The sequence below is a fragment of the Crocodylus siamensis genome, chromosome 13, assembly GCF_052110815.1.
Source record: "Crocodylus siamensis isolate JL-2025a chromosome 13, ASM5211081v1, whole genome shotgun sequence".
Taxonomy (NCBI): domain Eukaryota; kingdom Metazoa; phylum Chordata; order Crocodylia; family Crocodylidae; genus Crocodylus; species Crocodylus siamensis.
In genome coordinates this window covers 20,629,322-20,640,168 of record NC_143407.1, presented here as the reverse complement: position 1 = coordinate 20,640,168, position 10,847 = coordinate 20,629,322, and positions in this window count along the sequence as shown.

Genomic DNA, 10,847 nt, shown 5'->3' with positions numbered 1-10,847 from the left:
GTCAACCCCAGACATGCCTAAGGGGACTTTTGGAGCCCACGTCAACCCCAGGCAACTGAATGGGGCCTTGCAGTGGCCAGGTCAACCGCTGGAAAGAGAATGGGGCATTGCAGCCACCAGGTGAACCCCAGGCAAGCGAATGGGGCCTTGCAGCCACCACTTCAACCCCCTGCAAGCCTATGGGGTCCTGCATCGACCCCCAGGTAAGTGAAAGGGGCCTTGCAGCCACCATGTCTAGCCCAGGTAAGTGAATAGAGCCTTGCAGACACCAGGTCAACCCAATTCAAGTGAATGTGGCCTTTCAGCCACCAGGTCAACCCCAGGCAACTGAATGGGGCGTTGCAGCCAACAGGTCAACCCCAGGCAAGCGAATGGGGCCTAGCAGCCACCAGGTCAACCCCAGGCAAGCGAATGTGGCCTTCCAGCCACCAGGTGAACCCCCTGCAAGTGAATGGGGCCATGCAGCCACCAGGTCAACCCCAGGTAAGTGAATGGGGCCTTGGAGACACCAGGTCAAGCGAATTCAAGTGAATGGGGCCTTGCAGCCACCAGGTCAACCCACTGCAAGAGAATGGCGCCTTTCAACCACCAGGTCCACCCCAGATAGAGTGAATGGGGCTTTGCAGACACCAGGTCAACCCAATGCAAGAGAATGCGGCCTTGCAGCCTCCAGGTCAACGCCAGGTAAGCGAATGGAGCCTTGCATATACCAGGTCAACCCAATGCAAGCGAATGGGGCCTTGCAGCCACCAGGTCCACCCAATGGAAGCGAATGGTGCCTTGAAGCCCCCACGTCAACCCCAGGAAATCGAATGGGGCCTTGCAGCCAGCAGGTCAACCCCCTGCAAGCCTATGGGGCCCTGCAGCCACCATGTCAACCCAATGCAAGCGAATGGGGCCTTGCAGGCACCAGGTAACCCCAGGCAAGAGAATGGGGCGGGCCCAGGTGCGGGGGGCACTCCTTCCAGGCATAAGCCCGAGTGGGGGATGCACCTGATGGAGGCTTAAGCCCCTGGCGGATGTGCGGGTCCTGCGTCCGCACTTCTGGTGGTTTTTTGGGAGTGAAGCCCAGGGCGGCAGCATGTCCGGGAAACTTGTAAACCCCAGGCATTCCTAGGGGGACTTTTGGAGCCCAGGTCATGCCCAGGAAAGAGAATGGGGTGTTACAGCCACCAGGTCAACCCCAGGTAAGAGAATGGGGCCTGGCAGCCACCGGGTCAAACCCAGGTAAGCGAATGGGGCCTTGCATCGACCAGGTCAACCCCCTGCAAGCCTATGGGGCCCTGCAGCCACCAGGTGAATTTCAGGTAGGTGAATGGGGCCTTGCAGTCACCAGGTCAACCCCAGGCATGCCTAAGAGGACTTTTGGAGCCCACGTCAACCCCAGGAAAGCGAATGGGGCCTTGCAGTGACCAGGTCAAACCCCAGGAAAGAGAATGGGGCCTTGCAGCCACTAGGTCAACCCCAGGAAAGCGAATGGGGCCTTGCACATACCAGGTCATCCCAATGCAAGCGTATGGGGCCTTGCAGCCACCACGACAACCCCCTGCAAGGCTAGGGGCCCTGCATCCACCAGGTGCACTCCAGATAAGTGAAGTTGGGCCTTGCAGCCACCAGGTCAACCCCAGGGAAGCGAACGTGGCCTTGCAGCCACCAGGTCAATGCCAGGTAAGCGAATGGGGCCTTGCAGCCACCAGGTCAACCCCAGGTTAGCTAATGAGGCCTTCCAGACACCAGGTCAACCCAATGGAAGTGAAAGGGGCCTTGCTACCACCACGTCAACCCGTGCTGGTGAATTGTACCTTACATTGACCATGTCAACCCCGTGCAATCCTATGGGGCCCAGCAGCCACCACGTCAAACCTGTGAACACCCAGACCCGGTCAACCACAGGAGAATGGCCTCTTGCAGCCACCAGGTCAACCCCAGGCAAGCTGAATGGGGCCTTTAAGCCACCAGGTCAACCCCAGGTAAGCGAATGCAAGGGGCCTTGCAGCCACCAGGTCAACCCCCTGGAAGCCTATGGGGCCCTGCAACCACCAGGTGAACCCCAGGCAAGTGAATTGGTCCTTGCAGCCACCAGGTCAACCCCAGGCAAGCGAATGGGGCCTTGCAGCCACCAGGTCAACCCACATTGAACACCCAGAAATGAGGGAATGGGGCCTTGCAGCCACCAGGTCAACCCCAGGCAAGCGAATGGGGCCTTGCAGCCACCAGGTCAACCCCAGGTAAGCGAATGGGGCCTTGCATTGACCAGGTCAACCCCCTGGACGCCTATGGGGCCCTGCAACCACCAGGTGAACCCAATGCAAGTGAATTGGTCCTTGGAGCCACCAGGTCAACCCCAGGCAAGCGAATGCTGGCTTGCAGCCACCAGGTCAACCACATTTAAGGGAATGGGGCCTTGCAGCCACCAGGTCAACCCAATGCAAGCGAATGGGGCCTTACAGCAGATCCACCCCAGGTAAGGGAAGGTCAACCAGGTCAACCGAATGCAAGCGAATAGGGCGTTGAACCCACCACATCAACCCCCTGTGAGCCTATGGGGTACTGCAGCCACGAGGTCAAAAACAGGCAAGCGAATGTGGCCTTGGAGCCACAGGTCAACCGCCTTCAAGCGAAGGGGCCTTGCAGCCACCAGGTCAACCCCAAGTAAGCGAATGGGCCTTGGAGCCACCAGGTCAATCCCCTGCAAGTGAATGGGGCCTTGAAGCCACCAGCTCAACCCCAGGTAAGCGAATGGGTCCTTGCAGCCACCAGGTCAACCCCAGGCAAGCGAATGGTGTTTTGCAGCGACCAGGTCAATCCCCTGGAAGCGAAAGTGGCCTTGCAACCACCAAGTCAAACCCCTGCAATCCTATAGGGATCTGCAGACACCAGGTCAACCCCAGGAATGCCTAAGGGGACTTTTGGAGCCCACCTCAACCCCAGGAAAGCGAATGCTGTCTTGCAGTGACCAGGTCAACCCCCGGAAAGACAACGGGGTCTTGCAGACACCAGGTCAAGCCCAGGCAAGTCAATGTGGCCTTGCAGCCACCAGGTCAAACCCCTGCATGCATATAGGAACCTGCAGCCAGCAGGACAACCCCAGGAATGCCTAAGGGGACTTTTGGAGCCCACGTGAACCCCCGGAAAGCGAATGGGGCCTTGGAGCGACAAGGTCAACCCCTGAAAAGAGAAAGGGGCCTTGCAGCCACCAGGTCAACCCCAGGTAAGAGAATGGGGCTTCCAGCCAGCAGGTCAACCCCGGGCAAGCGAATGGGGTCTTGCAGCCACCAGGTCAACCCCCTGCAAGCCTATGGGGCCCTGCAGCCACCAGGTGAACCCCAGGTAAGTGAAAGGGGCCTTTCAGCCACCTTGTCAACCCCCTGCAAGCTAATGGGGCCTTGCAGCCACCAGGACAACCGGAATTAGCGAATGGGGCTTCCAGCCAGCAGGTCACCCCCGGCAAGAGAATGGGGTCTTGCAGCCAGCAGGTCAACCCCCTGCAAGCCTATGGGGTCCTGCAGCCACCAGGTGAACCCCAGGTAAGTGAAAGGGGCCTTGCAGCCACCAGGTCAACCCAAGGTAAGCTAATGGGGCCTTGCAGCCACCAGGTCAACCCCCTGCAAGTGAATGGGGCCTTGCAGCCACCAGGTCAACCCCTGCAAGCCTATGGGGCCCAGCAGCCACCAGGTAAATCCAGGCAAGTGAAAGGGGCCTTGCAGCCACTAGGTCAACCCAAGGTAAGCAAATTGGGCCTTGCAGCCACCAGGTCAACACCCTGAAAGCGAATGGGGCCTTGCAACCACCAGGTCAAAGCAATGCAAGTGAATTCAGCCTTGCAGCCACCAGGTGAACCCAATGCAAGTGAATGGTGCCTTGCAGCCACCAGGTCAACCCCTGGAAGCGAATGGGGCCTTGCGGCAAGCAGGTCAACCCCAGGTAAGTGAATCGGGCCTTGCAGCCACCAGGTCAACCCCAGCCAAGCGAATGGTGCCTTGCAGCCATCAGTTCTATCCCAGTTAAGCGAATGTGGCCTTGCAGCCACCAGGTCAAACCCTAGCAAGTCTATAAGGCCCTGCAGCCACCAGGTCAAACCCCGCCATGCCTAAGGGTACTTTTGGAACCCACGTCAACCCCAGGCAAGCGAATGGGGACTTGCAGCCAGAATGTCAACCCCAGGGAAGTGACTGGGGCCTTGCAGCCACCAGGTCAACCCCAGTAAAGGTAATGGGGCCTTGCATTGACCAGGTCAACGCCTGCAAGCCTATTGGGCCCTGCAGCCCCCTAGTGAACCCCAGGTAAGGTAATGGGGCCTTGTAGCCACCAGCTCAACCACAGGCAAGCGAATGGGACCTGGCAGCCACCAGATCAACCCCAGGCGTGCGAATAGGGCCTTGCAGCTACCAGGTCAACCCTAGGTAAGCGAATGGGGTCTTGCAGACACCAGATCAACCCCAGGCAAGCGAATGGGGCCTTGCAGCCACCAGGCCAACCGGAGGTAAGCGAATGGGGCTTCCAGCCATGAGGTCAACCCCCTGCAAGCCTATGGGGCCCTGCAGCCACAAGTTGAACCGCAGGTAAGTGAAAGGGGCCTTGCAGCCATCCGGTCAAACCAAGTTAAGCGAATTGGGCCTTGCAGCCACCAGGTCAACCCCCTGCAAGCGAATGGGGCCTTGCAGCCACCAGGCCAAACGGAGGTAAGCGAATGGGGCTTCCAGGCAGCAGGTCACCCCTGGCAAGAGAATGGGGTCTTGCAGCCACCAGGTCAACCCCCTGCAAGCGAATGGGGCCTTGCAGCCACCAGGTAAATCCAGGTAAGTGAAAGGGGCCTTGAAGCCACTAGGTCAACCCAAGGTAAGCAAATTGGGCCTTGCAGCCACCAGGTCAACCCCCTGCAAGCGAATGGGGCCTTGCAGCCACCAGGTGTAACTCAGGCAAGCCTGCGGGGCCTTGCAGCCACCAGGTCAAACAATTCAAGTGAATTCAGCCTTGCAGCCACCAGGTGAACCCAATGCAAGTGAATGGCGCCTTGCAGCCACCATTTCAACCCCTGGAAGCGAATGGGGCCTTGCAGCCACCAGGTGAACCCCAGCCATGCGAATGGCGCCTTGCAGCCATCAGTTCTATCCCAGGCAAGCGAAAGTGGCCTTGCAGCCACCAGATCAAACCCTTTCAAGGCTATAAAGCCCTGTAGCCACCAGGTCAAACCCAGCCATGCCTAACGGGACTTTTGGAGACCACGTCAACCCCAGGCAAGCGACTGGGGCCCTGAAGACACCAGATCAACCTCAGAAATGTGAATGGGGCCTTGCAGTGACCAGGTCAACCCCCGGAAAGAGAATGGAGCCTTGCAGCTACCAGGTCAACCGCAGGGAAGTGAATGAGGCCTTGCAGCCACCAGGTCAACCCCAGTAAAGCGAATGGGGCCTTGCATTCACCAGGTCAACCCCCTGCAAGCCTATTGGGCCCTGCAGCCCCCAGGTGAACCCCAGGTAAGGTAACGGGGCCTTGCAGCCACCATTTTAACCCCAGATAAGCGTACGGGGCCTTGCAGCTGCCATTTTAACCCTAGGTAAGTCAATGGATCCTTGCAGACACCAGGTCAACGCAAAGCAAGCCAATGGGGACTTGAAGCCACCATGTGAACCCCCTGTGTTGGCTATGGGGTCCTGCAGCCACCCGGTCAACCACAGGCAAGCGAATGTGGTCTTGAAGCCACCAGGTCAACCCGAGGCAAGTGAATGGAGCCTTGCAGCCACCAGGTCAACCCCTGCAAGCGAATGGGACCTTGCAGCCACCAGGTGTAACTCAGGCAAACATACGGGGCCGTGCAGCCATCAGGTCAAACCAATGCAAGTGAATGCGGCCTCGCAGCCACCAGGTCAACTCCCTGCAAGCCTATGGGGCCCAGCAGCCACCAGGTCAACCCCAGGTAAGCGAATGGGGCCTTGCAGACACCAGGTCAACCCAATACAAGTGAATGGGGCCTCGCAGCCACCAGGTCAACCCCAGCCAAGCAAATGGCGCCTTGCAGCCATTAGTTCTATCCCAGGCAGGCGAAAGTGGCCTTGCAGCCACCAGCTCAAATCCTTGCAAGGCTATAGGGCCCTGCAACCACCAGGTCAAATCCCGCCATGCCTAAGGGGACTTTTGGAGCCCACGTCAATCCCCTGCAAGCGAATGGGGCCTTGCAGCCACCAGGTCAACCCCAGGTAAGCGAACGGGGCCTTGCAGCCACCAGGTGAACCCCCTGCAAGCGCATGGGGCCTTGCAGCCACCAGGTGTACCTGAGGCAAGCCTACAGGGCCTTGCAGCCACCAGGTCAAAGCAATGCAAGGGAATGCGGCCTTGCAGCCACCAGGTGAACCCCCTGCAAGTGACTGGGGCCTTTCAGCCACCAACTCAACCCCTGGAAGTGAAAGGAGCCTTGCAGCAAGCAGGTCAACCCCAGGGAAGTGAATGGGGCCTTGCAGCCACCAGGACAACCCCAGCCAAGCGAATGGTACCTTGCAGCCATCAGTTCTATCCCAGGCAAGCGAAAGTGGCCTTGCAGCCACCAGGTCAAACCCTTGCAAGGCTATAAGGCCCTGCAGGAACCAGGCCAAAACCCGTCTTGCCTAAGGGGTCTTTTGGAGCCCACGTCAACCCCAGGCAAGTGACTGGGACCGTGCAGACAACCGGTCAACCTCAGGTAAGTGAATGGGGCCTTGCAGTGACCAGGTCAACCCCCTGCAAGCCTATTGGGCCCTGCAGTCCCCAAGTGAACCCCATTTAACCTAATGGGGCCTTGCAGCCACCAACTCAACCACAGGAAAGCGAATGGGGCCTTGCAGCCACCAGGTGAACCCTAGGGAAGCGAATGGGGCCTTGCAGACACCAGATCAACCCCAGGCAAGCGCATGGGGCCTTGCAGACACCAGGTCGAACCCCTGCAAGCCTATCGGGCCCTGCAGGCACCACGGGAACCCCATGTAAGTGAATGGTGCCTTGCAGCCACCTGGTCAATCCCAGGTAAAGCGAATGGGGCCTTGGAGACACCAGGTCAAACCCCTGCAAGCCTATAGGGCCCTACAACCACCAGGTCAAAGCCCGCCATGCCTGAGGGGACTTTTGGAGCCCACGTCAACCCCAGGCAAGTGAATGGGGCCTTGCAGACACCAGGTCAACCCCAGGTAAGTGACTGGGGCCTTGCAGCCACCCAGGTCAAAGCAATGCAAGGGAATGCGGCCTTGCAGCCACCAGGTGAACCCCCTGCAAGTGACTGGGGGTCAAACCCAGGCAAGTGAATGGGGCCTTGCAGCCACCAGGCCAAACTGAACCTAATGGGGTAAGCGAATGGGGACACCTTCCAGCCAGCAGGTCACCCCCGGGCAAGCGAATGGGGCCTTGCAGCAGGTCAACAACCTGCAACCACCTGCAAGGGGGCCTGCAGCCACCAGGTGAACCCCAGGTAAGTGAAAGGGGCCTTGCAGCCACCAGGTCAACCCAAGGTAATCAAATTGGGCCTTACAGCCACCAGGTCAACCCCCTGCAAGCGAATGGGGCCTTGCACCCACCAGGTGTAACTCAGGGAAGCCTACGGGGCCTTGCAGCCAACGGGTCAACCCAATGCCAGTGAATGGGGCCTTGCAGCCATCAGGTGAATCTCAGGTAAGTGAATGTGGCCTTGCAGCCAACAGGTCACCCTCAGGCATGCCTAAGGGGACTTTTGGAGCCCACGTCAACCCAGGCAAGTGAATGGGACCTTGCAGCCACCAGGTGTAACTCACGCAAGCCTACAGGGCTTTGCAGACACCAGGTCAACCATATCAAAGTGAATGTGGCCTTGCAGCCACCAAGTCAACCCCAGGTAAGCGAATGGGCTCTTGTAGAGACCAGGTAAATCCAATTCATGTCAATGGGGCCTTGCAGCCACCAGGTCCACCCATTCCAAGCGAATGGGTCCTTGCAGCCAGCAGGTTATCCCCAGGCAACCGAATGAGGCCTGGCAGGCACCAGGTCAACCCTCTGCAAGCCTATGCGGCCCTGCAGCCACCAGTTTAACCCCAGGTAAGTGAATGGGGCCTTGCAGGCACCAGGTCCACCCCAGGTAGAGCGAAAGGGACCTTGCAGCCACGTGGTCAAACCCCTGCAAGGCTATGCGTACCCGAAGCCAGCAGGTGAACCCCAGGTAAGTGAAGGGGGGCCTTGCAGGAAGCAGGTGAACCGAATGCAAGCGAATAGGGCCTTGCAGCCACCAGGTAAACCCCAGGCAACTGAATGGGGCCTTGCAGCAACCAGGTCAAACCCCTGCAAGCCTATGGGGCCCTGCAGCCACTAGGTGAACCCCAGGTCAGTGAATGGGGCCTTGCAGCCACGAGGTCAACCACTGCAAGCCTATGGGGCCCAGCAGCCACCAGGTGAACCCCAGGTAAGTGAAAGGGGCCTTGCAGCCACCAGGTCAACCCCAGGCTTGCCTAAGGGGACCTTTGGAGCCCACGTCAACCCCAGGAAAGTGAAAGGGGCTTGTAGCCACCAGGTCAACCCCAGGCACCTGAATGGGGCCTTGCAGCCACCAGGTCAAACCCATGTAAATGAATGGGGCCTTGCAGAAACCAGTTCAACGCAATATAAGTCAATGGGGCCTTGCATACACCAGGTCAAGCCCAGGCAAGCCTATGGGGCCTTGCAGACACCATGTCAACCCAATGCAAGTGAATGAGGCCTTGCAGTCACCAGGTCAACCAAAGGTAAGAGAAAGGGGCCTTGCAGCCACCAGGTAAACCCCAGGTAAGCGAATGGGGTCTTGCAGCCAACAAGGCAATGCCGGGCAAGCGAATGGGGCCCTGGAGCCCCCAGGTGAACCCCAGGTACCTGAATGGGGCTTTGCATCCACCAGGTCAACCCCAGGCAACCGAATGGGGCCTTGCAGCCATCAGGTCAACAGCAGCCAAGCGGATGGGGCCTTGCAGCCACCAGGTAAACCCAATCAAAGCAAATGGGGCCTGGCAGCCACCAGGTCAACCCCAGGTATGCGACTGGGGCCCTGCAGCCACCAGGTCAACCCCAGATAAGCCAATGGGGTCTTCCAGATACCAGATCAACACAATGCAAGTGTATGGGGCCTTGCAGCCACCAGGTCAACCCCAGGGAAGTGCATGAGGCCTTGCAGACAACAGGTCAACCCCAGGTAAGCGAATGGGCTCTTGTAGAGACCAGGTAAACCCAATTCATGTGAATGGGGCCTTGCAGCCACCAGGTCCACCCAATCCAAGCGAATGGTCCTTACAGCCAGCAGGTTATCCCCAGGCAACCGAATGGGGCAGCCACCAGTTTAACCCCAGGTAAGAGAATGGGGCCTTGCAGCCACCAGGTCCACCCCAGGTAGAGCGAAAGGGACCTTCCAGCCACGTGGTCAACCCCCTGCAAGGCTATGCGTCCCCGAAGCCAGCAGGTGAACCCCAGGTAAGTGAAGGGGGGCCTTGCAGCAAGCAGGTGAACCGAATGCAAGCGAATAGGGCCTTGCAGCCACCAGGTAAACCCCAGGCAACTGAATGGGGCCTTGCAGCCACCAGGTCAGCCCCAGGTAAGCGAAAGGGGCCTTTAAGCCACCAGGAAATACCAAGGCAAGGGAATGGGGCCTTGCAGACACCACGTCAACCCAATGCAAATGAAGGGGCCTTGCAGACACCAGGTCAACCCCAGGTAAGCGAAAGGGGCCTTTAAGCCACCAGGAAAAACCAAGGCAAGGGAATGGGGCCTTGCAGCCACCAGGTCAACCCCAGCCAGGTGCATGGGGCCTTGGAGCCGCCCGGTCAACCCAATGCAAGCGAATGGGGCCTTGCAGCCACCAGGTCAACCTCCTGCAAGCCTATGCGGCCCTGCAGCCACCAGGTGAACCCCAGATAAGTGAATGGGGCCTTGCAGCCTCCTGGCCAACCCAAGGTAAGCGAATGGGGCCTTGCAGCCACCAGGTCAATGCCTGGCAAACGAATGGGGCCTTGCAGCCACCAGGTCAACCCCGGGCAAGCGAATGGTGCGTTGCAGCCACCAGGTAAACCCAATGCAAGCGAATGGGGCATTCAAGCCACCAGGTGTAACCCAAGCAAGCCTATGGAGCCTTGCCGCCACCAGGTCAACTGCAGATAAGTGAATGGGGCTTTTAAGCCACCAGGAAATACCAAGGCAAGGGAATGGGGCCTTGCATCCACCAGGTCAATCCCCTGCAAGCGAATGGGGCCTTGCATCCACCAGGTCAATCCCCTGCAAGTGAATGGGGCCTTGCAGGCACCAGGTCAACCCCAGGCAAGTGAATGTGGCCTTGCAGCCACCAGGTCAACCTCAGGGAATTGAACGTGGCCTTAAAGCCACCAGGTCAACCCCCTGCAAGCGAATGGGGCCTTGCAACCACCAGGTCAACCCTAGGTAAGCGAATGGGGCCTTGCAGGGACCACGTCCACTCCAGGCTAGTGAATGAGGCATTTCAGCCACCACGTCAACCCGCTGTGAGCCTATGGGGTCCTGCACCGACCAGGTGAACGCCAGGTATGTCAATGGGGCCTTGAAGCCACCAGGTCCACCCCAGCCAAGCGAATGGGGCCTTGCAGCCACCACGTCAACCCCCTGGTAGCCTGTGGGGTCCTGCACCGACCAGGTGAACGCCAGGTATGTCAATGTGGCCTTGAAGCCACCACGACTACCCCAGGCAAGCAATGTGGCTTTGCAGCCACCAGGTTAATCCAACAGAAGCAAATGGTGACTTCCAGCCCGAAGGTTTTCTCCAGGTAAGCGAATGGGGCCTTGCAGCCACCAGGTCCACCCAAGGCAAGTGAATGGGGCCTTGCCGCCACTATATTAAGCCCAGGCAAGCGAATGAGGCCTTG